We start from the raw sequence: 27500 nt of genomic DNA, 5'->3' as shown, positions 1-27500 counted from the left end.
TAATGGCATGTAACAGTTTCAACAAACTTGCAAGGGTGAATTCCTCCCCCTGTAACTGGGCTGAACAGTGAGATTCTTATGCGTCTACACAGAGAACTTTCTTTTTGGTGCAGTTTAAAACAGAGGACAGTTCTTGTGTTTTGCCAGCAAAGTCATTGAAACTATCTGCTGATATTTCTAAATAATGATCGACTGTAAACAATATCAGAAAACTAGGCCATGTTCTTTTTTTGTGGGTTTTGTGGCTGTGATGCAGAGGAACACTGGTTTTTGTTCTACTGGGTACTTGCATAGGTTTTGATAATAGAGTCTAGACTTTTATGGAACATAGAATAGAATATCTCTCATAATTGAAATAAAAAAGGATTAAAAAAAACCTAGATTGAAACGTTAAAAGGGATATTACTTTTTGGAAAAACCATGTGACAGAATATAATGCGACATTACAGAAGAAAAATAAAGTGTTCTGTTTATTTAGAACATTTATTTTTAATCAAATCCCCTTGTTTTTATTATGTGTTTAACTCCTGTAAAAGGGACATGGAAACCAACATTTTTCTTTCATGATTCAGATAGAGCATGCAGTTTTCAACAACTTTCTAATTTACTTCTACTATCAAATTTCCTTTGTTCTCTTGGTATCGTTTGTTGAAAATCAGAGACGTAAGCTCAGGAGTGTGCATGTGTCTGGAGCACTATATTGCAGCAGTTTTGCAAGCATGTTACCCATTTGCAAGAGCACAAAATGCCTACACTATTTCCTGCCATAGAGTGTTCCAGACACCTACCTATGTATCTCTTTAAGAAAGAATACTATGGAAATTAAGAAGATTTGACAACAGAAGTAAATTGGATTTTTTTAAGTGTATGCTCTGTCTGAATTACAAAAGAAAATGTTGGGTTTTCATGAGGATATGGCCAGTAATTGGTGCATACGTGTGTATGCCTAATTCTCATTTGCTCCCCAGCTGTATCCTCATTTGCAGTAGCAGATAAGTACAGTTTTGTCCATGTATTTATTACTAATGCAATGGTTAAACATACAGTCAGACAAAAGGAAGTCTCTAAAAAGAAATGCTCTAAAAAAATATAGCAATTTTTAACACTCAAATTGCCATTTAATGGTACAGTAAACACCTTGGGGCAAATTGATCAAGCTCCGTATGGAGCTTGATGCCCCGTGTGTCTAAAGACCGCTGCTCCATAACCTGTCCGCCTGCTCAGAGGCCGGAAATCAACCCGATCGAATACGATAGGTTCGATTGACACCCCCTGCTAGCGGCCGATTGGCAGCGAATCTGCAGGGGGCGGTATTGCACCAGCAGTTCACAAGAACTGCTGGTGCAATGATAAATGCTGACAGCGTATGCTGTCGGCATTTATTAATGTGCGGTGGATATGATCCACAATATCGGATCATGTTCGCTCGCACCTTCTTAAATAGGCCCCCTTGTGTATATAAATGGTATATAAATGTTAAGTTATGCACAGTGAAACAAGTTTGCAGTATACTTTCATTATTTATTTTTAATGCTCAGAACTTGAAATGCAACCTGCTGACTTCTCAAGGCTAGCTCTGCTACATAACTATCCCTAATTGGCTTTAACTGATAATTGCAAAACTGTTTACTATATATATACTACCTTTATGACAGTGGCTACTCTGTGGACTAAAGCCCAGATTGGCTCCTCCAAATAAGGCAAATGGTGGCTGGAGTTTGGCTTTTGAAAAATAATTGCAGTAAAAAGGATGTTAATTTGTCTTAAAAATGTTACGACTTGGCTATGTTACTCTATAGCAGCACAGCAGAAATGTATTGTAATTGCAAGGTGTTTACTGTCCCTTTAAGTATTTGTTATTTTTAGATATAAAACATGCACATTATTTCTGCCAGCCTCTGTATCAAGCAACAAACTTCTTTAATAAATGAACATTTTTTCCGGTGTTGATTCCAATAGCCTTGCAAGATGTCCTGTTAAAGGCACATAAAAAACCTCTAAATGTAGCTACCAATAAGCAAGCCCTATCCAGGGTGCTGAACCAAAAATGTGCTGGCTCCTAAGCGTTACATTCCTGCTTTTCAAATAAAGATAGCAAGAGAACAAAGAAAATGTGATAATAGGAATAAAATAGAAAGTTCCTTACAATTGCCTGCTCTATCTGAATCATGAAAGAAAAAAAATGGGTTTAGTGTCCTTTTAATCAATAAGGTATTTTATCCTTCTAGGAAGTATAGGATAAACACAATTGTTACACACAAGCAAGATGTGTTTTATTTCCTTTAAAGGGACAGTCTAGTCAAAATTAAATTTTCATGATTCAGATAGGGCTTGTAATTTTAAACAACTTTCCGTTTCGCTTTTATCATTAATTTTGCTTTGCTTTGCTTTGCTCCTGGTATTCTTAGTTGAAGGTTAAACCTAGATAGGCTCATATGCTGATTTCTAAGCCGCCCCTTATCTGAATACATTTGACAGTTTTTCAAAGTGTCAGTTTATGTGTGCTAGTGAATAATGAGGTTATGCATATGTATGCTCAAATCACATTAGAGGTGTTTTTCTGCAGCACAATTCAGACTATGGGGCATATTTATCAAGCTCGCTCTATAACCTGTCGAATACGATCGGGTTGATTGACACCCCCTGCTAGCAACCGATTGGCCGCGAATCTGCAGGGGGCGTCATAGCATCAGCAGTTCATAAGAACTGCTGGTGCAATGATAAAAGCCGACAGCGTATGCTGTCGGCATTTATCGATGTGCGGCGGACATGATACGCTACTTCGTATCATGTCTGCTCACACACTGATAAATTGGCCCCTATGTGCTTACACCTTAACAAGAATTGTGTTTAAAAGTAACAATATTTACACTAGAATGTCCCTTTAATGATAATTTAAAGGATATATTTTTACTTTTAAAAAATAAAAGTTTTTTTTTTTTATATGAAGAGCAGTTATGCTGTGGAACAAATCACCAAGTGAAATTCACAACATAATAAATAAAGGGGTTGGATACTTTTTGTTTTACATTATGTGGTAGTTTATTTTAAAATCTGGTTGTAACAAGAAGAATCTATATAATATTATCATGTTTATATCAATGGTAGCTAATAATTTCTGAGATGTGTACAATTAATACACTTATTTCTGAGATTATTTACTACAAAATTGTAGTGACCTTTTAAAAGTTTAATAGTTTTATTTACACATTGATGTCAACTAAATAATATAGAATGTTATACTTAATTTATGGGTAAACCAATTTCACCCTCTCTCTGTGTGATAAAGGTAATATTACTTCATCATTTTTCACAGGATTGATGTAGGCATACAATAAAATGCACAGGTTTCACAAAATTTGATAGCCTCACTAAATTCAAAAATTCTGCAATCCTTCATATTATGAAAACATTAAAATTTGTGTGAATATATATATATATATATATATATATATATATATATCAAATAGGCATAAATTATTTAGTAAATACTTTAACTCACTGGCTGCCATAGGGGTGTTATTCACTCTCTACAACTTGAGGTTTAAGCATCTAGCAGGAATAATTTTAAAGGATGCAAAATATTGTTCTCTCACAGACATTAACATATTTATTTGTAGATCAATGAACTTGAATGTGGCTTATATCCTAACTTAAAAGCACTAAACTTTTAGCAGCTGACATGATTACTAGACAATGCCTCTTTCATTATCCATAAGGGCACAGTCACCTCCTTTAGTTGTGCATAAATTGGCATGAAAGAACATTTGTATTTAGGATAAACCCTTCAGGGAGGCATGCCAAAAATGCTGCCTTCGGCTTCTAAATTGCTCCTCTGTGATTCTACATACTGTATATTTTCACCTGGGATAGACCTAAAATATGCCAAAATAACCCCCGCTTTTTCACTTTTCACTTGTGGTAGTCTCATTTAATCAACTCATGTGATACAGCAAAATAAAGCAAATCTTCCAAAAAGAAGAATACAAATGCTGATTAATTTTGATAATCTCACTACTTTTAAGTAAAACAAATTATTATAAAAGAACCTCGAATGTTGCCTATTTAGAAGAATACCTTTCCATGGCTTCATTTGTGGCAACTAATATAGGGTCTGAGTTATGCTTTAATTATCTTCCTGCCTCTCTATCTTTCTGCTAATGAATACTGGTGTTCCAAACTTCTTTGTTCCAAGTCCTCTTACAATTTAGTCTACTTCTGTTTTACAGAGTCCCTGTCTTGGCATTTTCCATATCTATATATGTAACCCTGAGAATCCTGGTGTCTTTATGGCTAAGATCCAGTCCTGCTATTACCAAGACATTAACAAATCTATAACACTCACACCAAAGCAAAATTATCAATAGGTTTGCAGCATATTCAAATCCAGACATTATTTAATAATCCTTTTAGTACATATTCTACATGTTAACAAAGTTACATTTTTATTTATCAAAAAGCTCAAGCCTAAGCACGAAACGCATCAGGAAGTGTGCAGGACCAAATTGTCTGTGATATTTTAACGATGAGCTCTCAATAAAGCTCAAAGTTTTTAAACTATTTCCATATTGGGCTGCTCTTTGTAATTACAATGTGGTTGTGACAATGGCCTTTCTTCGCTTGGGAATAAATCTAGTTTACATTTCTTTTAAGCACACATTTTTAACTTAATTCACAAGCATAGGTACACTATAACAACTCCAGCATACTTTGTTATTCTCTGCACACACATCTTTAAGTTTACACTTAAAATATACCTCCTAAATTAGTCAGACTCACATTTACACAGTACAACACAACACTAACATAACTTCACCATACACTCTATGCAGTCAGAACAAGTTTTTGTTTTTTGCTTTTTTTCTCGGTCTAATTTACATATAGTTTATTTTTCTTTGTTTTTAGATTTTCAGAATGTTATTTACCAGATTGCTCATTACTTCTATATCTTAATCTGCAATAAAAATGAATGAGTACCGCAAGGCTCTGTCTTGGGTCCCTTGCTTTTCTCTCTTTATACATCCTGTCTTGGAAAACTTATAGCCTCCTTTGGATTCCAGTACCACCTATATGCTGATGATACCCAAATCTATCTTTCCTCTCCTGATATCTCTCCCTCTTTACTCAACCAGATTTCTGACTGGCTCTCTGCAATTTTCTCTTGGATGTCTTCACACCACCTCCAACTCAATCTGTCCAAAACTGAGCTGCTCTTCGAGACATCCGACACCTGACATTTCTCTGATGGTTGGAGACTCTATTCTCAACACCTCACCCCAGGTCCACTGCCTTGGGGTCACACTAGACTTAGAACTCACATTCAACCCACATATACAAACGCTTACCAAATCCTGCCATTCACACCTACGCAACATTTCCAGAATTCGTCCCTTCCTTACTCAAAATACTACAAAAATACGTATTCATTCCCTCATCCTGTCACGCATTGATTATTGCAATCTACTCTTAAATGGCCTTCCAAAACACCACCTCTCCTCCCTCCAATCTATTATGAATGCTTCTGCTAGACTCATCCACCTAAGTCGACGATCTACATCAGCTGCTCTGCTCTGCCAGTCTCTACACTGGCTCCCCATACACTCCAGAATACAATTTAAAGTATTAGCCCTAACCTACAAAGCACTCAACAGTCTAACTCCCAACTATATTTCCGCTCTCATCGTGAAATACTCCCCATCCCGTCCTCTTCGATCAACCTCTGACCTACGTCTCTACACTCCTGTTATCTCTACATCCCACTCCCGCCTCCAAGACTTTGCACGTGCTGCTCCTGTCCTCTGGAACTCTCTACCCCGCTCCATCAGACTGTCTCCAACCTTGTATAGCTTCAGAAGATCCTTGAAAACCCACCTATTCAGAAAGGCTTACCATCTCTCCTCCATCCCGCATCCAAACCAAGCTAATACAAGTACATGAACTGCCTGACTCACTGCTGTAAATACAACCGATGTAACAAGCTACCCCAACCTTATGTCTCTGCACCCTAAACTTATAGACTGTGAGCTCTCCGGAGCAGAGCCCTCTTCCTCTTGTGCTAGCTTTGTTTAGTCTTGTTATGTTTTGTATTGTATCACAAATCTTTGTCATTGTATACCCCTATCATTGTACCCAGCTCTACGGAATTTGGAGGCGCTATACAAATAAATGATAATAATAATAATAATAATAATAATTATGCCATTTTTTCCTTATCTAATACTTTAGTAAACCTGTATACTATACCAATATGTCTACAAATATTTGAATTTAATAGATAATAATTGCATTTATCCAGTCTGTATAGTAACAGGTAATATATTAAGGACAGCAGATATGTTTTTATGTTGTGACTTATGGAGAGTTAATGAGTTAATAGATATTGCTCTAAATACAGGTGAATGAGAGATTCTGAAATCCCTGACTAAGTGCCCCATAGGCATGAAATGCATAGGATATTAAGCATGTCTGTACCAGTTTTGTGACTGAGCTTTTATAATTTTTAATGTATACCAATAAATGCTAAGTTGTATGCAACTTTTATTTTCCAGTACATCTTTGGACATTGCGGATTAAGTTGTTATCATTGGAGCCGGTGGGAGGGCTCCTTTATTTCAGTGCTGCCCATGTGCATGTGTTTTTACCTGGAGACCGACAGCGGTATTACAGCATTGGAGCAACGCCTAGGGGTAATTCTGAGTGGAGTGGCAGGAGTGGCACGATATACATTAGTGGATTAACATGATATACAGTCCCCTAGGCAACTTGTGGAGAACGGCAAGGGACATGCCTTGAGCGGTACTACCTGCACCAGTGCGACTTGACGTTGCTTCACAAGAGTTTAAAAGATCTAGTGCTGGAGACTAAGTTATGCCCCAAATTGTGGAATTTCGACCTTTTGGGTTTCTCGAGTGAAAGCATGCAAGTACAACGTGTGGTTCATTACATGCTTCTTGTCACATTTATTACAAGTAATATCACCTTATAAACAAACTTAGAATTGACTAGTTACATATTTCTTGCCTATTGATTATAATTTACTTTGAAGTAGGAATAATCACACATTCAAGAACTGAACATTTATTTGACATTCCATTCCTATGGGACGGGTTACTTGTGAATTTGCTTAACGGACATAGCTCCATATACAAGGGTAACAAGGACTCAATTAATAAAGTTCCTGTGATATACATATTTGTAGTTAGGTAGGTTTCTACTACAATGTTTTGAACTTGAACCTTTTCTAGTGGAGTTAAAAAATACAACAAACTAATGATAATCATAATCATAACCATTTTAGGGTGGAATAAACTGAGTTTAAACACAAAGTTAAAGTCAGCTTCAGAGCAGTAATCACTACTGGGAGCTAGCTGGTGATTGATAGCTACACACAAATGTCTCTTTTCATTGGCTCACCCAATGTGTTCAACTGAGTTCCAGTTAAGGGGCATGAAAGTCAAAATTAAACTTTCTTGATTAATATAGAGCATACAATTTTAAGAAATGTTTCAATTTTCTTCTTTTATAAAATATACCATTTTCTTTTTGTGTCCATTGTTGAAATGCATACCTAGGTAGGCTATTGCATTATGTCACTATTTTTTTTAACTAGGAGGCTGGCATAGTTTATCTCACTATGCATGGTTCTGGATGTGAAGGAGGGACACTAATAATACAATATAATGCTCAAAAAAGAACCCCAAAGATTTTGCATCATGTGTCTACATGCTGGCGAGTTTTTGATCATTGGCATTGCAATGTCCAAGACATTGGACAATGACAACACATACTTAAAAAAGTAAAGCCTGCTTATTACACACAGTTATGCTTTTTAATTGCATTAACTAAGGCATTACAGTCTATATCTGATAGAATATGTGGATGTTTGAATTTTGGCTTTCAAATTTTCAAACAAAATTTTACCCTTGACATTCTTTCTACCAATGTAATATATCTATGAGTCCAATACAAACATAAGAATATTGAATGTGAACATTTAAAGTATTACATTTAAATATTGATTATCTTATACTTATATTAGTCTATGACAGTGATCGCTAACCTTGGCACCACTGATGTTTCAGAACTATATTTCCCATGTTGCTAGACTAGACTGCAGAGTTCCTAATCATCATGGGAAATGTAGTTTTAATACAGCTAGGTTGCCAAGGTTAGCGATCAATGTCGTAGACTAATATAAGTATAAAACAAACAATATTTAAATTTGTGGTTTTGAAAAAAATTAATGTTGAATGCCTAATATACATTCAATTTATACTGAATTAAAGGGACATGAAATCCAAAAAAATGCTTTCACATTTCAGATTGAGAATACAATGTTAAACAACTTTCTAATTTACTTCTATTATCTAATATGTTTCATTTTCTTGGTATCATTTGTTGAAGGAGCAGCAATACACTACTGGTTTCTAACTGAACACATGGGTGAGTCAATGACAATCGGTATATACAGTATCTCACAAAAGTGAGTACACCCCTCACATTTTTGTAAATATTTTATTATATCTTTTCATGTGACAACACTGAAAAAATGACACTTTGCTACAATGTAAAGTAGTGAGTGTACAGCCTGCATAACAGTGTAAATTTGCTGTCCCCTCAAAATAACTAAATACACAGCCATAAATGTCTAAACCGTTGGCAACAAAAGTGAGTACACCCCTAAGTGGAAATGTCCAAATAGGGCCCAAAGTGTCAATATTTTGTGTCTCCACCATTATTTTCCAGCACTGCCTTAACCCTCTTGGGCATGGAGTTCACCAGAGTTTCACAGGTTGCCACTGGAGTCCTCTTCCACTCCTCCATGACAACATCACAGAGCTGGTGGATGTTAGAGACCATGTGCTCCCCCACCTTCCGTTTGAGGATGTCCCACAGATGCTTAATAGGGTTTAGGTCTGGAGACATGCTTGGCAAATCCATCACCTTTACCCTCAGCTTCTTTAGCAAGGCAGTGGTAATCTTGGAGGTGTGTTTGGGGTCGTTATCATGTTGGAATACAGCCCTGCGGCCCAGTCTCTGAAGGGAGTGGATCATACTCTGCTTCAGTATGTCATAGTACATGTTGGCATTCATTCATGGTTCCCTCAATGAACTGTAGCTCCCCAGTGCTGGCAGCACTCATGCAGGCCCACACCATGACACTCCCACCAACATGCTTGACTGTAGGCAAGACACACTTGTCTCACCTGGTTGCCACCACACACGCTTGACACCATCTGAACCAAATAAGTTTATCTTGGTCTCATCGGACCACAGGAAATGGTTCCAGTAATTCATGCAAAAATGAATAGTCAAGCACACATTTTTTTAAGATTTAGTGAAGCATATTATGTATAAATCTATGTAGATTAATCAAAAATGTTAAAGGGACATAAAACAAGTTGGGATAGAGACACAATATAATAATATGTACTTTAATTACTTTACCTGCAAATTTATATTGCAGTGCCTCGCCATTAACCCTTTCTTTTTAATTTCTGAATTGTAAAGCTTTAACTCCCCCACACATTTACTTCTATGGCTGTAACTATATCCATTGTTGTTTTGGTAGAATGCAAAAATGCATAGGGATTATCTGCTGTGAACTCAGTTTAAATGCAATTCCTTTGTCTAAACACTGAGGGGTGGTGGAGTTGGCTGCTCCTGGCAGCTTAGCTATGGAAATCATTTTGCTTATTTTTGAAAATTATTTTAAAATACTTGCCAGCAATTTAAAAAAAAAAATTGCAAACTAATTTTAATTAATTAGCCCTCTTAGGATATGCACAGAACTTGGGGTCAATTTATTAAGGTGCAGACAGACATGATACGCTGTATCATATCATGTCCGCCGCACATCGATAAATGCTGACAGCATACGCTGGTGCAATGCTGCCCCCTGCAGATTCGAGAGCAGAGGGTGTCAATCAACCCGATCGTATCTGTTCGGGCTGATTGCTGTCTGCCACCTCAAAGGTGGTGGACGAGTTAAGGTGCAGCGGTCTTAGGACCTAAAGCGGAGTGGGTCGGAAGCAGCATCCGCTGATTCATAATTCGACCCCCATATCTCATCCTGTTTTATGTAAAGTTTTAGGAGCTATGTTTCACTGGCTATTGGGCTTTGTCCCTTTGAATAAGGAGTATTTGCTTTGTGTTTGGAATGTAAAAAACATTTAAAAGGGAATGTACATTCAAAAATCTTTTATTATTTATACGAAAGAACAACAATCAAATATGTTAAAATATATTTGAATTAAGTAAGGGCTATTAACTCTGTTTCGGTTAATATTAAAACTAAAAGGCAATGCATCTCTGTTGATAATTAATCCCTAGAGATCTAATTCTCACTGTCTGATAAAGACTACAGTCACTATTCTATTGACGGACAAGGATAAACCCCATAAGCAAAAACACAAAAAGTAAGTCTATTACATTAAACAACACAAATATGTAATGTATATAAATATGTTTGGGAGGTGGCTTACAAAATGTATGGGAGGTGGCTTACAAAAGATAACAGGAGATCTGTGCATCCAAAACCACAATTAAAGGGATAGAAAGGTCAAAATGTAAATGTGCATGGGTGAATTTCAGTTTGAAAAAGTAGCATTTTTGCAATCTACTTCCATTAGCAAAACTGCTTTCAGTGAAAGTTATTACTGTTTTCTCTGCAGCATATGCACATATCCTGTGAGGGCCCGTGCACTAGTATTTAAACACCAACATCAATCTCTGCGGGCATTATACGCTGTAGTGTATCCTATCCACCAGACAAAGCTGGATGCCGACAGCATACGCTGTCGGCATTTAACATTGCACAAGCAGTTCTGGTGAACTGCTTGTGCAATACCGCCCCCTGCAGATTAGCGGGATAATCGGCCGCTAGCAGGGGGTGTCAATCAACCCGATCAGATGCGATCAGGCAGATTGATGCCCACAGCCTCAGAGGCGGCAGACGAGATAAGGAGCAGCAGTCTTAAGAAAGGAACATGAAACCCAACATTTTTCTTTTATGATGCAGATAGAACATACATTTTTAAGCAATTTTCCAATTTACATCTGTTATCAATTTTGCTTGATAGCCTTTATTAAAAGAGTAGCAATACACGACTGGGAGTTAGCTAAACGCATCGGTAAGCCAATGAAATTAGGCATATATGAGCAGCCACTAATCAGCAGCTAGATCCCAGCCCCTGAGCCTACCTAAATATGATTTTCAACAAAGTAAATTAGAAAGTTGTTTCATGTCCCTTTAAGTAAAAACAGTTGAAGTTTAAATACAGCAAGACGTGCATGATTGTGTTCACCTGACTCCTAGGACTCCACAGCTCACTGGCTGCCAGTGACAAAGCCAACAGAAAAGGTTATTTAATTGAGCACAAAATGCAAAGCACTGTAATGCAATTTGAAACATTCTTTTATGGATAAGACAGAGACAGAACAGTAACATTTTTGTATATTTTTTTTACACAGTTTAAAAGTTATATAGCAAATAGATAAAAAAAATACATCAAGTATAATATATATCACTGGCTTTCAAACCTGTACTCAGGCCTCCTTTACAGGCTAGATTTAGAGGATAGCTCAGCTGGAGCTAGGGTTGCCACCTCAGCTATATTTTCCTGGACACTTATGAGTTACACATGCTGCAGGGTAAGGAGGCAGAAACGTATTGTGCCTCTGGACATCACATGAATAGTGCTGATGAACAGCACAATATATGTTCCTTCTTGCGAACCCTGCAGCATGTGTAACTCATAAGTGTCCAGGAAAACATTGCCGAAGTGGCAACCCTAGCTGGAGCACAGGTGAACCAATCAGCTGATTAGTAAACCTGGTTATTTTATCTGCTCTCATCCAAGGTAATCCTGAAAATCTGCTTTTTGAGACCTATTACCCATTAGACATGTGCGTTTCGTTCGGAATCAAAATTCGGACCAATTCAACAAATTTGGAGATTCAAATCGATTCGAATTTCCGAATTACCCTAGCAACGAAACTAAACTAATCCGAATGCATTTGTAACGAATAAATCTGAATTAGTTAGGATTTATTCGTTACAGTCAAATGGCCATGGACTAATTACAATTTAGTGTAAAAATGAATTTAGTGAGATTTAGTGAGATAGAAAAGTGAAATAATTCCGTTTGTGTAACTTGGAACCATCTGAATCAACATAACACATACCAAACTTCTGAATTTACAAATCGAATCTGAAACGAATACATCCGAATTTATTTGAATCAGAATGAATCCGAAACAAATACATTTGAATGTATCCGAATGGTCCAAAATGAACCAAAACAAATTTTTCTGCTGTGCACATGTCTATTACCCATTGAAATTTTAAAACTTGCAATTAATTTGTGTTTTAATGTAAAAAAAAATTGTAATATGTAATATTTATTGTTGTCCCATGTATAGGAATAGATGCACTTATGTTCTTATGGAAATATCTGTATGTATTTCCATATACAAAATATATGCAAGCACATATCTACAAAATTCAAACTAGAGCTATGCCTAAGGCAGCAATACATATTAAATATATTTATAAAGTGGAAGAAATAATTATAATTAAAAATATTATTTGCTTTTAGTTAAAAAATATGGGCGATATTAGTGCTCCACTTTGTAATACCAGTGCTATAAGGAAGCAGTGCACTCATGAGAGCACGCTTCCTTAGGTTTCTACGGCAGCCTCATTCTGATGCCAAGACCCAAAGAACTTCAGCACCAGAAAACAGGGTAAGTTGCTCAGCGATGGCAGCAATCAAATATATATGTATATGCATATATATACATATTTATTTATGAGTTAATGTGTGTAAATACACATACAGTATTACCACTGAAATACATATAAATATAAGCATATCCTATATAATAAAAGGCCAAGTGTGTTTGTCCGAAGCTGTAATGCGCAGTAGAGACTGCGTGCGAGGACAAACACACCTGGCCATCCAACTGACCTCCTCCTGGCATCTGGGGTCGCGTGTGGTGGAGTGGGCGTGACCGGGCGTGGCATGGCTGGCGTGGAGTGGGCGTGGTCAGGCGTGGCACGGACGGGGCCGGGCGTGGCGTGGGCAGGGGAGGGTGGGGCCAGATGCCAACTGCAGTCAGTGAGACTGAGAGCTCTAAAAAGGGAAGATAGAGAGAGCAGCAGAAGAGGGGGGATAAAGAGAGGGAGAGAGACAGCAAAAGAGAGGGGGAGAGAGCACAAAAGAGAGGGGGAAGAGAGCACCAAAGAGAGGGGGAGAGAGCACAAAAGAGAGGGGGGGAGAGCACAAAAGAGGGGGAGAGAGAGCGCAAAAGAGAGGGGGAGAGCACAAAAGAGAGGGGGAGAGAGCACAAAAGAGAGGGGAGAGAGAGAGCACAAAAGAGAGGGGGGAGAGAGCACAAAAGAGAGGGGGGAGAGAGAGCACAAAAGAGAGGGGGGAGAGAGAGCACAAAAGAGAGGGGGGAGAGAGAGCACAAAAGAGAGGGGGAAGAGAGCACAAAAGAGAGGGGGAAGAGAGCACAAAAGAAAGGGGGAAGAGAGCACAAAAGAAAGGGGGGGAGAGCACAAAAGAGAGGGGGGAGAGAGCACAAGAGAGAGGGGGAGAGAGCACAAGAGAGAGGGGGAGAGAGCACAAAAGAGAGGGAGAGAGAGAGCAAAGGAGAGGAGCGAGAGAGCAAAGGAGAGGTGAGAGAGAGCAAAGGAGAGGAGAGAGCAAATGAGAGAGAGAGCAAACAAGAGGAGAGAGAGAGCAAACGAGAGGAGAGAGAGCAAACGAGAGGAGAGAGTGAGAGCAAACGAGAGGATAGAGAGAGAGCAAACGAGAGGAGAGAGAGCAAACAAGAGGAGAGAGAGAGAGCAAATGAGAGAGAGAGCAAACGAGAGGAGAGAGTGAGAGCAAACGAGAGGAGAGAGAGTGAGCAAAAGAGGGAGAGAGAGAGAGCAAAAGAGGGAGAGAAAGAGCAAAAGAGAGGGGAGAGAGAGCGCAAAAGAGAGGGGAGAAAGAGAGAGCAAAAGAGAGGGGAGAGAGAGAGAGCAAAAGAGAGGGGAGAAAGAGAGAGCAAAAGAGAGGGGAGAAAGAGAGAGCAAAAGAGAGGGGAGAAAGAGAGAGCAAAAGAGAGGGGAAAAAGAGAGAGAAAAAGAGAGGGGAGAAAGAGAGAGAAAAAGAGAGGGGAGAAAGAGAGAGAGCAAGGGGTGGGACCGCTGTACTGCAAAAAATGGCCCGTGTACACGGGCTTGAGGACTAGTGCATATATATTTAAATTGGGGTCTATGGGAACACGCAGTTCCCATAGACCGCAATGTAAAGGCACTTTTTAGTGCCGTTTTTTCCTAACTCCCCACTCCCACCAACTTTAAAGCCCCAAAACTGCCTAGTGCATTTGTTTTTAATTTTAAAAAAAATGTTACATTTCTTTTAATTAAAAACTACAATGCCCTCTATTTTGAGGGCATTTAGTGCACATTTAGAAAATTGACCTCTGGTTAATTTTTGGAGGGTGCTAATTGCTACCGCTAGCTCATGTTAGCAATAATCAGCCACTTGTAATGGCTGGTTAATTATTGTGCTCCTGCAAACGGGCAAAAATGTAGTTTCTCTTTAGAGGTGATCACAGATGAGGAGTGCAGACGTTTAACGTACATTTTATAGTGTAAGGTCGGGTTACCATTGCAACTAACTTGATTTTCAGAAAATCCAACATCGGATGGAAGCGTTAACACAACGTTAATTTACACCTAGAGGAAAAAAGCGAATGCACGCAGTGTGCATAATATTTCAATGGAAACCTGGTACTAAAATGAAGCCGTAAGCTATTTTAACTGTCAGCAACGTCGGTAGCTTATGGCTCCATTTTCTTTGGCTCAATGCTCAGCTAAAAACAAGGGGTTTGAATCACGTTCCCCATCCAGCTCCCTTGCAGCTACAATAACCCCACCTCTTTGTGACATCACCACACATCTTTGATGAAGTCACCGGCATTACCAAAAACAACTGATTTGTGATACTTTTTTATGGCCAAAACAGCTCATTGTGCGCACACAGGCTGAGAGAGTCTGTTAATTAATTTTAAACATGATTTGGCCTTTAGAAAAAGGCCCCTCTGTAACCCATGAGGGTTTGTGAATCTAGGCCAAGGTTGTTTACCTCTCACAGTCTTAAGTTAGAACAATGAACACATACTATCAAAATAACTTTCAAATATGACCCTAATGTTGTTTTATTTTTTTATTCTGATCTAAAAGTGACAATAATTTCAAAACTGAACATCTTTCTAATTTACTTCTATTATCTAATTTGCTTTGTTTCCTTGGTATCCTTGGTTGAAAAGCATATCTAGGTAGGCTCAGGAACAGCAATGCACTACTGGTAGCTAGTTGCTGACTGGTTGCTACACATGATATGCCTCTTCTCATTGGCTCACCAAATGTGTTCAGCTAGCTCCTAGTAGTGCATTGTTACTCTTTTAATAAAGGATACCAAGAGAATGAAGCAAATTTGATATATAATAGAAATACATTGGAAAATTGTTTGTTCTACCTGAATCATGAAAGAAAAATTTGGGTTTTATGTCCCTTTAAAAAATTAAAGATGGGTGAATGTTTTCATTATTTAATTGAAATATCTCTGCAAATGGCCCTATTCAGCACTGCATACCTGGTGCCACTTGAATGATAATAACAAAATAATAATGTTCCCTACGGCATTTGTTTACCAATTTTTTTTTTTTTTTTAATAAAACTCAATGGCTGTTCAAACAAATGTTTTATGCATTATTTAAAATATGTCATTTGTGCCAAATCTGAAATATGATAATTTTGTCTAATGATTATTCCATGGAAATATTATTATTACTTATTTTTACAAAAACTATTAGTGAACGTTAAAGGAACAGTATACAACAATTTTCATATAATTGCATGTAATAGACACTTATATAAAGAATAATATGCACAGATACTGATATAAAAATCCAGTATAAAACCATTTAAAAACTTACTTAGCAGCTCCCAGTTTAGCTCTGTTTAAAAGGTAACTGGAACACCCACTGAAAGTGGGAAATAGCAGCCACTTCCCCCCGCTCCCTTCTTTTGCATATGAAAAGACCCTTTACACAAACAGCTGGAGTAGGTATACATCAGTATTCTCCTTAAACTTTGCGGCTTGGTTAGGAGTCAGAGCAATGGTTTTTTAAAAATAACAAAACCATACATAAAAAAAAAACCTGTATGGGCTATATAAATGGATCATCTACAAAACATTTAAGCAAAGAAACATCTAGGGCGTGATCCGATATACGGCGCAGGTTTCGGTGCAAGCGTGGAAACCTGCGACGCCCGTAGTTTCAGCTCGCAACTCGAGCTATCACATATACAGCGCCGTCAGATGCTAAAGTGCCGTAAGTCTGACAAACTAGCGATGTCCAGAAATCTGCGTAAGTACAAATTTCTGGAGTCGCCAGTGACTTACGGCACTTTAGAAACTGCCGCCGCATAAAAAAATGACTAAGTTATAAAATCACCCATTACTGTCTAACACGCCTCCCAAACATAGCCCGACATGTATACCCCTCTATCCGCAATACCCCCTCTCACTCCTAATAATAAATATATTAACCCCTAAACCACCGCTCCCGGACCCCGCCGCCAGCTACATATGTCTTACCCCCTAATCTGACCCCCCTACACCGCCGCCAGCTACATTAACTATTTTACCCCCTAATATGATCCCCCTACACCGCCGCCACCTATTTAAACTATATTACCCCCTAATATGATCCCCCTACACCGCCGCCACCTATTTAAACTATATAACCCCCTAATATGATCCCCCTACACCGCCGCCACCTATTTAAACTATATTACCCCCTAATATGATCCCCCTACACCGCCGCCACCTATTTTAACTATATTACCCCCTAATATGATCCCCCTACACTGCCGCCACCTATTTAAACTATATTACCCCCTAATATGATCCCCCTACACCGCCGCCACCTATTAAAACTATATTAACCCCTATTGTGAGCCCCCTACACCGCCGCCACCTATAGTATATGTACTACCCCCTAATCTGACCTCCTTACACCGCCGCCACCTATATTAAAATTATTAACCCCTAATCTAATCCCCCTATACCACCGCCACCTATATTAAATTTATTAACCCCTAAAATACTAAAATTTCCCTACCACTAAACCTAAGTCTAACCCTACAAATAGCCCTGAAAAGGGCCTTTTGCGTGGCAGTGCCCCAAAGTAACCAGCTCTATTACCAGCCCTTAAAAGGGCCTTTTGCGGGGCATTGCCCCAAAGTAATCAGCTCTTTTACCAGCCCTTAAAAGGGTCTTTTGCGGGGCATTGTCACAAAGTAATCAGCTCTTTTACATGTAATCTAATCCCCCTACACCGCTGCCACCTATAATAAATGTATTACCCCCTAATCTAATCCCCCTACACCGCCGCCACCTATATTAAATATATTAACCTCTAATCTGACCCCCCTACACCGCCGCCACCTATATTAACTATATTAACCTTAATTATATTAGGGTTAATATAGTTTATATAGTTATTATATTATATATATTATTAATATAGTTAATAATTAATATAGTTATTATATTATATATTAACTATATTAACCCTATCTAACTCTAACACTCCTAACTTAATTATTATTAAAATAAATCTAAATAATATTAATAATATTAACTAAATTATTCCTATTTAAATCTTAATACTTACCTATAAAATAAACCCTAAGATAGCTACAATATAATTAATAATTACATTGTAGCTATTTAGGGTTTATATTTATTTTACAGGTAACTTGGTATTTATTTTAGCTAGGTACAATAGCTATTAAATAGTTAATAACTATTTAATAGCGACCTAGTTAAAATAATTACCAAATTACCTGTAAAATAAATCCTAACCTAAGTTACAAATACACCTACACTATCAATAAATTAATTAAATAAACTACAAATATCTAAACTAAAATACAATTAAATACACTAAACTAAATTACAAAAAAAAAACCACAAAATACAAAAAATAAAAAAAGATTACAAGAATTTTAAGCTAATTACACCTAATCTAAGCCCCCAATAAAATAACAAAGCCCCCCAAAATAAAAAAATATCCCTACCCTAATCTAAATTACAAAAAAGTAATCAGCTCTATTACCAGCCCTTAAAAGGGCCTTTTGTGGGGCATTGCCCCAAAGTAATCAGCTCTTTTACCTGTAAAAAAAAAAAAGAACAACCCCCCCATTACAACCCACCACCCACATACCCCTACTCTAACCCACCCAATCGCTGCTTAAAAAAAACTAAGTCTAACCCCCAAGTGCTCCTTACCTGTCCTGAAGACCGTCAGAGAAGGTCCTGTTCCAGGCGGAGAAGTCTTCTTCCAGGCGGCTACCTCTTTTTCTTCCAGGATCCAGCCGGCGCGGAGGAGTTGAAGACCGATGACCGCGGAGCTGAAGACCGTCCATCTGGAACTGAAGACCGGCGATGCTGGAACTGAAGATCGGCGACGCTGGAACTGAAGACCGGAGCCGGAGCGTGGAGGATCCTCTTCATACGATCGCCGCCGTACACTGAATAGGAATTCAAGGTACGCGATTAAAAATGGCATCCCTTGAATTCCTATTGGCTGATTTAAGCCTTCAAATTCAAATCAGCCAATTGGATGTGATCTACTTTAATTCTATTGGCTGATTTGAATAGCCAATAGAATAAGAGCTACTGTAAATCTATTGGCTATTCTAATCAGCCAATAGAATTACAGTAGCTCTTATTCTATTGGCTATTCAAATCAGCCAATAGAATTAAAGTAGCTTGCATCCGATTGACGGATTTGAATATGAAGGCTCAAATCAGCCAATAGGAATTCAAGGAATGCCATTTTTAATCGCGTACCTTGAATTCCTATTCAGTGTACGGCGGCGATCGTATGAAGAGGATCCTCCACGCTCCGGCTCCGGTCTTCAGTTCAAGCGTCACCGATCTTCAGTTCCAGCATCGCCGGGTCTTTAGTTCCAGATGGACAGTCATCAGCTCCGCGGTCATCGGTCTTCAACTCCTCCGCTCCGCGCCGGGTGGATCCTGGAAGAAGAAGAGGTCGCTGCCTGGAAGAAAACTTCTCTGCCTGGAACAGGACCTTCTCCGCAGGTCTTCAGGACAGGTAAGGAGCACTTGGGGGTTAGACTTAGGTTTTTTTAAGGGGGATTGGGTGGGTTAGAGTAGGGGTATGTGGGTGGTGGGTTGTAATGGGGGGGTTGTTCTTTATTTTTACAGGTAAAAGAGCTGATTACTTTGGGGCAATGCCCTACAAAAGGCCCTTTTAAGGGCTGGTAATAGAGCTGATTACTTTTTGTAATTTAGATTAGGGTAGGGAAATGTTTTTATTTTGGGGGGCTTTGTTATTTTATTAGGGGGCTTAGATTAGGTGTAATTAGCTTAAAATTCTTGTAATTTTTTTATTTTTTGTAATTTAGTGTTTGTTTTTTTTGTAATTTAGTTTAGTGTATTTAATTGTATTTTAGTTTAGCTATTTGTAGTTTATTTAATTACTTTATTGATAGTGTAGGTGTATTTGTAACTTAGGTTAGGATTTATTTTACAGGTAATTTGGTAATTATTTTAACTAGGTAGCTATTAAATAGTTAACTTTTTAATAGCTATTGTACCTATTTAAAATAAATACCGTTACCTGTAAAATAAATATAAACCCTAAATAGCTACAATGTAATTATTAATTATATTGTAGCTATCTTAGGGTTTATTTTATAGGTAAGTATTTAGATTTAAATAGGAATAATTTAGTTAATATTATTAATATTATTTAGATTTATTTTAATAATAATTAAGTTAGGGGTGTTAGAGTTAGATAGGGTTAATATAGTTAATATATAATATAATAACTATATTAATTATTAACTATATTAATAATATATATAATATAACTATATTAACTATATTAACCCTAATATAATTAGGGTTAATATAGGTGGCGGCAGTGTAGGGGGGTCAGATTAGGGGGTAATATATTTAATATAGGTGGCGGCGGTGTAGGGGGATTAGATTACAGGTAAAAGAGCTGATTACTTTGTGACAATGCCCCACAAAAGGCCCTTTTAAGGGCTGGTAAAAGAGCTGATTACTTTGGGACAATGCCCCGCAAAAGGCCCTTTTAAGGGCTGGTAAAAGAGCTGATTACTTTGGGACAATGCCCCGCAAAAGGCCCTTTTAAGGGCTGGAAATAGAACTGGTTACTTTGGGGAAATGCCACGCAAAAGGCCCTTTTCAGGGCTATTTGTAGGGTTAGACTTAGGTTTAGTGGTAGGGAAATTTTAGTATTTTAGGGGTTAATAAATTTAATATAGGTGGCGGCGGTATAGGGGGATTAGATTAGGGGTTAATAATTTTAAGATAGGTGGCGGAGGTGTAAGGGGGTCAGATTAGGGGCTAGTCATATAATATAGGTGGCGGCGGTGTAGGGGGCTCACATTAGGGGTTAATATAGTTTAAATAGGTGGCGGCGGTGTAGGGGGATCATATTAGGGGGTAATATAGTTTAAATAGGTGGCGGCAGTGTAGGGGGGTCAGATTAGGGTTTAATATATTTAATATAGGTGGCGGCGGTGTAGGGGGATTAGATTACAGGTAAAAGAGCTGATTACTTTGTGACAATGCCCTGCAAAAGGCCCTTTTAAGGGCTGGTAATAGAGCTGATTACTTTGGGGCAATGCCCTGCAAAGGCCCTTTTAAGGGCTGGTAATAGAGCTGTTTACTTTGAGGCAATGCCACGCAAAAAGCCCTTTTCAGGGCTATTTGTAATTTAGTTTAGGGTAGGGACATTTTAGTATTTTAGGGGGTAATACATTTATTATAGGTGGCGGCGGTGTAGGGGGATTAAATTAGAGGGTAATATAGTTAAAATAGGTAGCGGTGTAGGGGGCTCACATTAGGGGGTAATAATTTTAATATAGATGGCGGCAGTGTAGGGGATCACATTAGGGGGTTAGACATTTAATGTAGGTGGCAGCGGGGTCCGGGAGCATTGGTTTAGGGGTTAAACACTTTATTAGGGATGCGACGGGGGATCGCGGTTGACAGGTAGATAGACACTGCGCTTGCGTTAGGTGTTAGGTTTTATTTTGCAGCCAGTTTAGGGAGTTACGGGTCTCCAATACACAGCGTAAGGCTTACTACGCCTGCATTTTATGGCGAGGTGAAAATGGAGTAAGATTTCTCCATTTTCGCAGCGTAAGTCCTTACGCTGTATATTGGATACCAAACTGCGCTGGTTTAGTATACCTGTCTATGGGCCAAAAAACTACGGCCGAAGGCAGAAATATACGAGCGTAACTTCTAGGTTACGCCGTATATAGGATACCAAACCAGTGCAAAATTTGGCGTCGCCGGCTTTTGCGGGCGACACTGCATATCGGCTCGGGTCCCTAGTGTACAATGTCCCTTTAAGCAAACATTATATATCCGTTTAAAACAAATGTAAGAACAAAGGGAATAACCCAATAGGGGGCGCTACTAAGAACGGTGTATAATATATATGTAGGCCCACGTGACCATATATGGATGTTTCAGACAAACAATCAATAAAGTACTAATATAACATAGATACAATGTAAGTGTGTGTATTCACAATATTATACCCAATCCTAGATCAGGATGATAGACAAATATACAAAGTCCAGGATAACCCAATCTGGTATAGGTATCTGTCTTCTATGGGACTGGAGGCAGCACTCGATCTTCACCCTCCAAAGGTTATAAATCTAAAATCAAACACAGGAAAGAGGCGCCGTATGTGTGAATCTGAAGAAGCCAACGACAAATATAAGACATGTGCAGGGTACTCACAATGTGAAAAGGCACTCCAATGTGCCTATAGGGGCAGGCTGGTATTCACAGCAAACCAGCTGGCTGAACCGGCTAACCAGGATACCCAAGGTAGAGGACTCTATGTCTTGATGGACTGTGTATACTGGATCCAGCAATGTGGGAACAGGAGCTAGGTGCAAACACAGGCACACCACTGTGTGAATCTATAGGAGTACACAGGTAAATATGCAATCTGTGCAGGGTACTCACATTCTGTAGCGGCACTCAGTTGTGCCAGTAGAGACAGGCTGGCTTTCTCAGCAACCCAGCTAGCTGTGTAGAGTATGAAGCAGGATAATAGGCAGCAATCAGGATTGGCAGGTAGCTCAGAAATGGACAATTGCAATGAGGATATATGATTAAAAGAAGGATTTTAATAAAAATTAAAAGCAATAAAATACATATATTCCTCATGCACAGTAAGTAAGTAGCATGCAACGCGTTTCTCGGTGTCAACCGTTTCCTCAGGCATGTGTTCTAACTCTACATAAACATCTTATAAAGGCCTGAGCTACCTGTATTGCCCCACCCTTCATGACAAAAGAAACCAATCACAAAGGCCCTTTGTTTAATTGCCCATTAGTTGATACACCTGCACACTTCTCATACCAAACCCTAATATGCTTGCAGGGCTTGTACATGTTTTGTATTAAATGGGGGAGGAAAACCTAACTAAATGTCTTTTTGAAAAAAGTGCCCCAGTTGAGGATCATAATAACATTACTGAATGTTTAAAGAATAACATATATGCTCCCGGTATGTGGCCTTAAATAAATAACATACTCTCTGCGATTGACCTCATTCTATAACCATAAAACCAAATATTCATACCTGTCTGCTGGTCTTTGGCGTAGTACCTAACAAATACACAAAATATCCAAATATCGAAATTTTTCTATATTAGATCTTCTGTATTTCACTGTGGATCACTAATCGCCTAATACACACAATTTTGTCAAAAACAAATGACCGCCACCCAGATCGTAAAAAGTAAACAATCCTCTGTGATTGTTTGGCGTCTGACGTCAACGCCAATGATAGGCTGATAGGTTCCAACTTTCTAACCAATCCTAAATGAGAACCGCTACACACCCCCACTGGAGCGTGTCCGCGAATCTTCAAACTCATAACAAATGGAAAAAAGGCTCTCTCATTGAAGTCCTCGGTGCCCACAGCCCTCTGTAAACATTACCAGCACCGGCTCTGGTACCGATCAGTGTCGCAAGCTAGATCCAGCTCCCGCATATAGGCCGATTTAGGGGAAACTTCTCCCAGCTCAGGTCCATCAGCGGCAAGACTCACCTCCTCACTACGTCACTCAGCTGTCAGCAACATCCTCCGTAAATACTCCCACAACTGGGTACACTCGCTCCTATGGCTAAGCGATACTAGTGCCAGCAGCTATTCCTGTTGTTTAGCCTATGATGCAGCAAGGTATCTAATGGGTAACATTGTATATATGGCAAGAAAAGTTGAAAAGATTATCGCCACTATATGATCCAAAATGAATCTCTACCTAGTGCCCCAATATACAACCCAAAACAAAAACGAGACAAACTGACCCTCTACATGATCATAACCACCATGCTTGGTGGTCCATACCTAAACTAGGTGTGCTCTCCGCACACTAATATTTATAACAAGTGTAACAAGTAAACGTGCTAATTTTTTTAGAGTCCAATACACTCACTGGTCTATATTGTATTAACAACATTTTCTCTTTATAAAATACTGTATGTCAGAAAATGATTTACATATTGTAACCCTTGATTGATAAGGTACAATGATTTACATATTGTAACCCTTGATTGATAAGGTACAATGACCTACCAAACCCCTTATATACCACACTATCATCCCTGCCAGTGCTATGCATTAGAGTTATACTAAGAAGGTCATTAGTTATAAACCACTATGTGCATATGACCATGATAAAAAGTGCTTCACATATTGTGACCCTTATTTATTAATATATATAATAATAATATCATACCATTCTCCTCATACTCAAATACTTCTAACCTTACTGGTGCCATAAATAACTAAATGGTCCTAAATCCCTACCGAAAATAATCATGTGAATAATGGACAAGTGATACTAAATTAACCCAAACTTTTATCCTATCTCATTTAACATAATACATATGTAAAATCAATCAGTGAAGGTTCCTGGTCATGATATACCATTAAACGTGATATATATACAATCGTAAACAATTATAGTGATGGTGATGACTAATGTTGTGCGTGATGTATATACTAAATCAAAAATGGTCTGTGTATATAAGAAATTCTCTAATGGGAATGTGTTGGAATCTGTGTGTGATGTAATTTTGTTGTGTAATCTCCATATAGTGGTATATGTGTATAGTGATATCCCTATGTACCTGATAGAACAATTAGCTCTAGGTGTGTGTATATAGAGAAATGGGCAGATGTCAACATAGGATTAAACTCCGGTTCACAAAAAAGTGCACAAAATCATACAAAGCTTGCAGTGTCTATCACTTCATTGAGACCTGATGGAAACAACGTTTTGAACCTATAGATCCAATAGGTCTCTCTTTGTCGGAGTCGTGAGAACCTGTTATATCTGCGACTAGGTGGAATACTTTCTAAGGGGGTAATTTTAAATCTACATCTCCCTGCAGTGTGTTCCTGGCCAACATGTCTAGGTACACTGTGTTTCATAGATTTGTTTTTAATGTTTCTTAGATGTTCGCTCCACCTGATTCTTATTTTCCTGCAGGTTCTTCCAATATACTGGACCCCACATTCACAGATAAGTACATATATTACATATGAAGAGTCACAAGTTAATCTAGAGGTTATCTGATGTTGTTCTCCAGTTGTGTAAGATGTCACATTAGAAGCTTTATGGGTAATATAATCACACATAAAGCACCGGGTCTTGCCACACCTAAAGCTGCCCTTAAGTAAGTGTTGAGTTGTCATCAGTGCAGATTTATTTAAGGTATTTTTCTGTATTGTACCTTTAGATAGCATAACCACTTTACTGGGTGCTAATTTTTGTTTTAAGGTAGATGCCCTGCGATATACAATCTTGGGTCGTCCAGGTAATGTTTTCTTCAAAATGGGGTCTCTCATAAGGAGTGGCCAGTGTTTGTCTAAGATTTTTCCTATGGCTTTGTGATTAGAGTTATATTGGGTCACAAAAAGAGGGATCTCCTTAAATGAGTCCTCTTGTTTTTTCTCATCATTGTTTTTTGTTGACAAAAGTAATTTAGTCCGATTGAGTTCCCTAGCTCTTTCGTAGCTATTAGTTACCAGTTGTAATGGGTAGCCTTTCTCTAGAAATCTTGACTTGAGTGTTTGGGATTGTTCATCATACTTGTCTATAGAGGAGCAATTGCGTCTTATTCTACAAAACTGGCTGAAAGGGATATTTTTCTTCCAGTTTAGTAAGTGGTTGCTGCCAAAGTGTAAGAAATTGTTACAGTCAACTTGTTTAAAATAAGTTGCAGTACAAACATTGCCATCAATGTCCCATGTAAGGCTTAAATCCAAAAATTCTATTGTGGATTGCTGTATGTTGGAGGTGAAACCAATGCCCATATTGTTATTGTTAAGATGTAGTACAAATTCTTTTGCCTCAGCTAAGGAACCATCAAAAATAAACAAGAGATCATCTATGTACCGGCCATAGAACACCAGATTGCCCCACCAATTCGAGTCATAAATATACAGCTTTTCGAAATGGCCCATAAAGAGATTAGCAAAACTGGGGGCAAATCTGGTGCCCATGGCCGTACCTTTGATCTGCAAATAAAATTCATCTTGAAACTGAAAATAATTATGATGTAAAATAAAATCAATCAATGTGAGCAAAAATTCCTTTTGTGTTTTGGGCATATATATGTCTCCCTCTAAATATAAACTAGTAGTGAACAAACCTATCTCATGCGTGATGTTGGAATACAAAGATCCTACATCACAAGACACCCATAGGGTATTGGTATTCCTATTTAGTTTAATCCGGGATATCTTGTCCAATAGATCTTTAGTGTCTTTAATGTATGATGGTAGATTACACACATATCTCTGAAGATAAAAATCTACGTATTCCGACAATTTGTCCGTCAAGCTGTTAATGCCAGCAATAATCGGTCTACCTGGAGGCACTTTATCATCCTTATGTAGTTTTGGAAGATGGTAATAAAAAGGTATATCGGGATGATTTGGCATCAGATATCGTTTTTCTTTTTTGTTTAGAATACCAGAAGTGTGACCGTATTCCAGAATTTTTTCCAATTTTTTGGAAAATTCCAAGGTAGGATCAGATGTCAACTTTCTGTAGTATTCTTGATCCCAAAGGATGCGTTTGGCTTCCTTAAGGTAATCACAAAGATCTTGTAGAACAATCCCACCCCCCTTATCAGCCTGACGAATGACCAAATTGTCATTCAAAGTCAGGCTATATAATGCTCCTGCCTCATTAGGCCAGATTTTTTTATTTTTGGGGATGTGATTGGGGATTTTCTCCCAATCTTCCAATACCAGCTGTTGAAAAAGGTCGATGTAAGATACATCCTCCTTCGGGGGGGACCATGTAGAAGGGGGGTGGAGAGGAGTATGTAAATATTCCTCAAAAAGAGTTTCTGTGATTTGACTGGGATCACAATAGAGAAGATTGGATGATTCTCTTTCTCTTTGTGAATCTAAAGTAATAGGTATACCTGATATATTGCGGTTCTTCATCATTTTTAATGCAAAATATCTTTGCAGAGACAGTTTTCGTGTGTATCTATTCAAATCTACAAATAGATTGAAAAGATTATGTGTGCTGGGAGGACAATAGGATAAACCTCTACCTAGAATTCTAACTTCATCATCTGTGAGGATGTGTGAGGACAGATTGAAAATTCCACTTTTCAATTTTTGTAGTTGTGCTTTTTGGTGGGTTTTCCCTCTGCCTCGTTTTCCCCGTTTGGGTACGGTCTCTTTTTTTGGTTTGGTGCTTGTGGTGTTGGCCTCCTCCAAAGAGGTGCCAACTGGGGGGTCTCTAAAAAAACCCCACCGGACGTAGAAGGTAAGTTGTCCCTATTTGCCACCTCTTCAGGTGCAGACTGATTGCCATCTATGTGACTTAGGGGCTGGTATCTATTATATATAGGTATATAGTTCGGGTTATCAGAATCCTGATGAGATAAATTCCTCCTATAGTCTCTATCACTATAGGGTGGTCTCTCATTCTGTGGTGTAAAGTTCCCAGAATTCCCAGAATTTCTATAATGGTTAGTATTATATCTGGGAGTCAACATACTCCCATTGTGGGTGTCAAATCTAGGAGTCGGCATGTTCCCATTGTAGTTGTTATAGGGCCTATTTCCTGTATCTTGGCCGTCATAACTTCTATGGGATTGGTCATAACCTCTATGGGATTGGTAATTATTATTATTCCATTGATTTTGTCTAGGCCCATGGTATTGCCTATAATTCCCATTATTTCCATTATAATTATAATTGTTTCCCTGTTTGTTGTTGTTATTATTATTAGAATTTTTCACCATTGTCCACTCAGTGTTGGTCTGGGGTTTAGTTCTATTATACGTGTGGACTTCTCCTTTGGTG

At 38.4% G+C, this 27500-nt stretch overlaps 1 protein-coding gene across 1 annotated transcript in view; it reads right to left on the bottom strand.

Moving 5' to 3' along the window:
• The window catches only part of GAS2 (growth arrest specific 2), a 463160-nt gene that overhangs the window by 408496 nt on the left and 27164 nt on the right, over positions 1–27500 (bottom strand). The window lies entirely within an intron of this gene.

This window comes from Bombina bombina, chromosome 7 (assembly GCF_027579735.1).
Source record: "Bombina bombina isolate aBomBom1 chromosome 7, aBomBom1.pri, whole genome shotgun sequence".
NCBI lineage: Eukaryota > Metazoa > Chordata > Amphibia > Anura > Bombinatoridae > Bombina > Bombina bombina.
This window is presented reverse-complemented; position numbering and strand designations above follow the sequence as displayed.